Raw genomic sequence first — 6000 nt, forward strand, 5'->3', positions numbered from 1 at the left:
TTCTGCTGTGCTAACAGGAGTAAAATGTAGTCAAAAGAAATATATTTTGTAATTAAAGGTGGCAGATCAGACTACTAACATACAGATCTGTTGAGTATGAAGGGTTGTTTTTCCAGTCAATTTCCGATGATAAACACATTTGAATGGAATTTCTGTTTCACTTAATGGGTGAAAAAAGTCTAGTGATGACACATACAAGGAACTCAAACTGGTTCTTGTTCTTCATGTTTATGATTAATTTGTATCACCATAGTACCTAGAAGCCCCAGATATGGATCAGGACCACAGAAGTCAAAGATGGTCCCTGCTTTAAAAAGCTAACAATTTAAGCATAAGATATCGCAGAACAAATTGATACAGACAGGTGGAGGGGGGGGTAGGAAATCATGAGAGAATGCATGCCTCTGAAAAAAAAGTGTTCTTTACCCACAAAAAGCTTATGCCCAAATAAATCTGTTAGTCTTCAAGGTGCCATAGGACATCTTGTTTTTGCAGACTAACACGGCTACCCCTCTGAGGGTATGTCTACACTACCACCCTAGTTTGAACTAGGGTGGTTAATGTAGGCAACTGAAGTTGCAAATGAAGCCCGGGATTTGAATTTCCCGGGCTTCATTTGCATCTTGCCGGGCGCCGCCATTTTTAAATCCCAGCACGGGGAGTAACGGTAGTTCGGAATAGGAAGCCTAATCCGAACTACCTAGTCCGTGCCGCGTGTAGCCACGGAGTCCGAACTAGCCGGGATTTAAAAATGGCGGTGCCCGGCAAGATGCAAATGAAGCCCAGGAAATTCAAATCCCGGGCTTCATTTGCAACTTCGGTTGCCTACATTAACCACCCTAGTTCGAACTAGGGTGGTAGTGTAGACATACCCTGAGAGAATATTGGTCTGCCTGTTAGCCAGGGATCAGCAGCAGCCTAACTGTTGGCAAATATTTTGTAGGCACCATGGCAAACGAGTGTTTTAAAGAAGATTAAAAAGGTAGATTTAAAGGTTTTTATGGGGCAAGGTGGAGGAAAGCATGAAGCTTTTGAAAATGCAATGAGTGGGCAATGGAAGCTGGAATCATGGCCTGAATGGAGACAGCAGTCAACATTTAAATAGCAAACGAGTCACAAGTAGTGTGGGGATCAGTCGGGAAGGGCCTTGAAAGTGAGGACAAGTCATTTACATTTTATTTGATGGAGATGGGAAGCCAGTGTTGGGATTCAAAGAGAAGGCTGGCACATTCCAAGTGTCCAGCTCGGGAAATGGTCTTTGCAGCAGCATTCTGAATAAGTTGCTGAATTTGTATTAAAACTTAGTACCCTTGAACATCCTTCATCCGGGTGCCTGTGATCCGGGAACACCCATGCTTCAGACCCCACATAGTCCTCCCAGATCCTGCACCTCACTCTTGATAACAGTTTCAATACAGTATATTAAGAATTTATCGTATAACATGTTATACGTGTACAATACTCTATAAAACTTTTGTAATGGACTTTGTTTACCCTTCGTTATGGCGAACTCTCTTAGGGTATGTCTATACTGCCACCCTAGTTTGAACTAGGGTGGCTAATGTAGGCATTCGAACTTGCAAATGAAGCCCGGGATTTAAATATCCCGGGCTTCATTTGCATGTTCCTGGGCTGGCGCCATTTTTAAATGCCCGTAGTTTGAACTACCTGCCCGTGGCTACACGCAGCACGAACTAGGTAGTTTGAATTAAAGTTCCTAATTCGAACTACCATTATTCCTCCTGCAAGGAGGTTTAATGGTAGTTCAAATTAGGAGCTTAAATTCAAACTACCTAGTCCATGCCACGTGTAGCCACGGGCAGGTAGTTCGAACTACGGGCATTTAAAAATGGCGCCCGCCAAGGAACATGCAAATGAAATCTGGGATATTTAAATCCCGGGCTTCATTTGCAAGTTTGAATGCTTACATTAGCCACCCTAGTTCGAACTAGAGTGGCAGTGTAGACATACCCTAAATCTGGAAAATTCCATAATCCGGCATAGATTATTCACCAAAGTTGCCGGATGTAAAAGGTTTAAGCTTAGATGAAAGTAAATTGATGCACTCCAGTGCACCACTGTAGCAAGAAAGAGCCAGCCATCTGGGTGGTCCAGCTCACCCATTGGCAGAACTGGGAATTAAACCCAATTCTGTCAATAAACAGACCAGACCGAACAGCTTCTCATGGGAGACAGGAGGGCTTCTAAGTAAATTTCCTCCTATACAAGGGAGTTTTTTGTTTCTGCAGTAGCAGGCAGTGCACACTGCTCAGGCACCAGATTTTTAAAGGCATTTAGGTACCTAAAGATTCAGATTGGCACCAAACCCCCTTACAATCTTCCTTTCCCATCAATACCTGCCCTCAGCTAGGTTTCTTACCAAGTGCACCTTCAGGGATGAGATCCACTTTATTTTGAGTGATACAGGTAATAAACACCCCTGGTGTTCTGGGCCCCACTAATCCTCACTTCTGAGCCTCTTCTGTTGGAGCTGTTCTTCTGTGCCCTTGGTTTCTTGGTGCTTCCCCACCCGCTAACAAGCAGCTCATCAGAATTCAGGGCATGTCCATACGTACAGCTCGGGGAGCTCTGCCTGACTCGCTTGGGAGGAAGATGGTGCAGGGGGTTAATGAGTTAGCCTTTTATTCAAAGATCTGGACAGAAATTTAAACTCGATAACAAATGTGTTGGGGGCTGGATAGCCCAGGTAATGAGTAGTGAGGGGGCTATAAAGCAGAGTGGCTATAGGTTGAACTTCCCTAGTCTGGCGCTGTCTGGTCAGGCAACATCTGTGGGCCAACATGATTTTAGTTATCCAGATGACAACTTAGCATGGGTGTGGCCAAGTTTCTCGCGGTCCCATAAATTTTGTTTACAGCCACCAGTCCTGGATCTCAGTGTTCTGTGCTGTTATTTAGCTCTTATGGACCCCTAAATGTCTTCTAAGAGCCCAGTAAGCAGTGGAAGTGTTGGTCATGCTGCTAGAGACTATTGACCTCTTGTAGTTTGGCAAATTCTCTAGTTTGGCACCACTTGAGTCCCTAGGGCACTGGACTAGAGAGGTTCAACCTGTATTGTCTATTAGTGAGCACCCAGACAACTCCTCTTCCAGCTGCCATTATCTGCAGCTACAATAGTCCCTCTCCATGGCCAATGCATTGGCTCTCCACACCAGGTCCTACAAACACTCTCACAGGCTCTGTTTCAAACCTTTAATGTATTCTGCACCTATCCTCCCACAAACCAGCCCTTTTTGGGTCCTTCACTGCTGTGACAAAACAACCTTTGCTGTCCTTGCCCTGTCCACTTCTTCGCTTGAGACTATTCTCAGTTGCCTCATCTCTATTCATTGTCTCCATTTACATCACTTTCTCCTCTCGAGTGTTCTTCTCTCTCTCTCTCTGGGCATGTTATTCATACCACCAACGTGGAAAGATAATAGTCCCATAATTTATTATTAAAACCAATATTCCCGGGTGACTCCCTTAACAGTGCAGTGAATTTATCCCACTGATTGTTGGCAAGAAATGGAAGTCACGCCTCCCAGGGCAAGGTTTATTTTTCACATTTGTTGAATGCGAGCAGAGAAAATGAATGGCTGCAGTAACTGTAAAATAATCCATAAGGCAGACTGCTTCTCCTCATCTTCTTTTAGAGGGTTTCATTCAACTCAGGCTTTATGTATGATACAATGATGAATGGAATGACCGGGAACTCTACAAAGTAGTATTATTTATGGAGCGTTATCAGATAGCATCCAATTTCTTCCCAGGCAATTTTGGTACTAGGCGGAATTTTGAGATTAAAATGAGATCCCATCTGATCATTAAAATTCATTCTAAATATGCCCATCCCTAACCCTGCTATAGAAATGGTGTTGGCTTTTCCACTAAATTCTTCTTAGGAGTGCTAGTGACTTGTGCAAATCTACCTCCCATTCTAAAGCCATGTCACATGGCAGCCCAGAGGAAGTTGCTTATGAGAAAGAAGGCTGTGTATCATACTCATAATTTTCCTTTCTGGACAAGGATGGAAGAGGTGATTTTTTTGACAGAGAGATATCCTGTGTTATGGAATATTCTCCCATAGGAAATGGTGGAATCTCCATCGGGAGGGCGGGGAAGGGGGGGGAGCAAGGAAACTAGAGCAGGCCAAAAACTTGCAAATGTCCAATAGGGAACAATCCTGCATTGGCCAGGGCATGGACTAAATGACCAAGTCTTTTCCATCTCTTAGGATGCGTCTGCACTGCAGGGCTTAACTCAAAACAAGCTATGCAAATTGAGCTACGTCAATTGCGTATCTTATTTCGAAATAGCATATTTTGAAATAGGGAGCGTCTACACAACACTTATTTTGAAATAGAGCATTCTTCCTCCGACTTCCCTTATTCCTTGTACAATGAGGGTTACAAGAGTCAGAGTAAGTCCTCCAGCTTGACAGTATTTTTACACTATTTTAAAATAACTGCCTGTTGTGTAGACACAGACTAAGTAATTTCAGATAAGCGCTAGTCATTTGAAATAGTGTTGCAGTGTAAATATACCTTTAGACTGGGGTTCTTAACCAGTGAAGTGCACCTCCCCAGGGAAGGTGTGAAGTGGATACAGGGGAGGTGTGAGGTGCCTCCCAGAAAATTTATCGCAATTGCCTTCTCACTGGATAAAATTCTACTAAAGTTTAGATTTCTTCATAATTAATATTATGAATTAAAATTATAAACATTAATTTCTTATTAACTTCTAGAGCTCAGCACACTACAATAGCAGTGTGAATCAATCAGGCCTATGTGACAACACACTACAATAACAGTACACGAGCATTGCCGACTTTCATCTTCAAATATTATGTAAATTTGTTAGGAAAAGGCTCAAAGTAAAAAGCTCATATTATTCATTTAGGCATCTCAACGGGGTTCACTCACCCCACAGCACCACCAGCCATCGGATTTGGGAATTAGCTTGGACGGCTGCATCCAGCTGGTTCGCCAGGTCCCAGGGTTCAGGCAGGCCTCGGGGTTCGAGCCGGGCCTTCAGCTCAGGCCAGTCGTCCGAATCACCAGGCACCAGTAGAGCCCTGGGTTCCTCTAGGTCAGAGGGTAGCCCTGCTGGCCGGCTTGACCAGGCCTCGGCAGCCCAGGCAGAGAAGCCTTCGCTGGCCTGAGGGAAGGTGGCTGTGGGAGGCCCGGGTCAGGTCTCAGCCTCGTCAGCCAGGAGCTCTGGACAGGCCTCTGTCTCCCTCAGAGGCTGGACCCCAACTGAGCTCCCTGGCAGAGTTCTTATAGTCCTAGCCACACCCCTTAGCTTCCTGTCAGGTGAGGGGGTGGGGCCAGGCTGTGCACAAAATGGCTCCCAGGGGGGTGTGAACATGAAGTTCCCTTTCAGGGGAGGTGTGAAGGTAAAAAGGTTAAGAACCCCTGTCTTAGACTCTTTAATTCTCCAAACAAGTTCCTTAAATGAAGCTGGGTATCAAGGTAGCCAGTCACAAGTTTTCCCATCCTAATTTGACTTTGGAAATCTCCCCACCTGACAGATTAACCTGATGCTCCAAGATTTGATTTGTAATATTTCAGTGGCTTGGCTGAAAAATATCTGTGCTGTTTTAGACAGCTGTCAGAAGACGATTTGTCAATATGCAGATTCACTCTGGCCTCATGTTCCCCCTGCCCTGGATGACAAGGAGGCCAAAAGAATCGTCATTGATAGCTGTTCAAGGAAGTGTTGAAAGGACTGGGGCTCGTGCCCACAGTGCCAAAAATAAAACTTGGATACAGTAGGCAGATACTAGCTTTAATATGTGTTTGCTCCCAGTCTACTAAGGTCCAGGCCCCTGTACACACCTAGTTGTTACTACCAGAACAGAAGAAGAGGAAGGCTGTGTAAAAGGCTCCAGAGCTGGAATCTCATTGCAGGAGGAGTAACAGTTAATCCGAACTAAGGACTTAGTTCAGATTAATTTCTGACTGCCGCGTGTAGCCGCGGGCAGTCAGTTCCAACTAAG

At 44.8% G+C, this 6000-nt stretch overlaps 1 long non-coding RNA gene across 1 annotated transcript in view; it reads right to left on the minus strand.

Moving 5' to 3' along the window:
* LOC142818836 (uncharacterized) overlaps positions 1-5239 on the minus strand; it is a 63601-nt gene extending 58362 nt beyond the window's left edge. The window contains exon 1 of the long non-coding RNA XR_012896489.2: positions 4925-5239. This is a non-coding gene — a long non-coding RNA (uncharacterized LOC142818836). The remainder of the gene's footprint in view (positions 1-4924) is intronic.
* Positions 5240-6000: the final 761 nt, after the last annotated feature.

Source organism: Pelodiscus sinensis, chromosome 17, assembly GCF_052426305.1.
Source record: "Pelodiscus sinensis isolate ZL-2025 chromosome 17, ASM5242630v1, whole genome shotgun sequence".
Classification (NCBI taxonomy): domain Eukaryota; kingdom Metazoa; phylum Chordata; order Testudines; family Trionychidae; genus Pelodiscus; species Pelodiscus sinensis.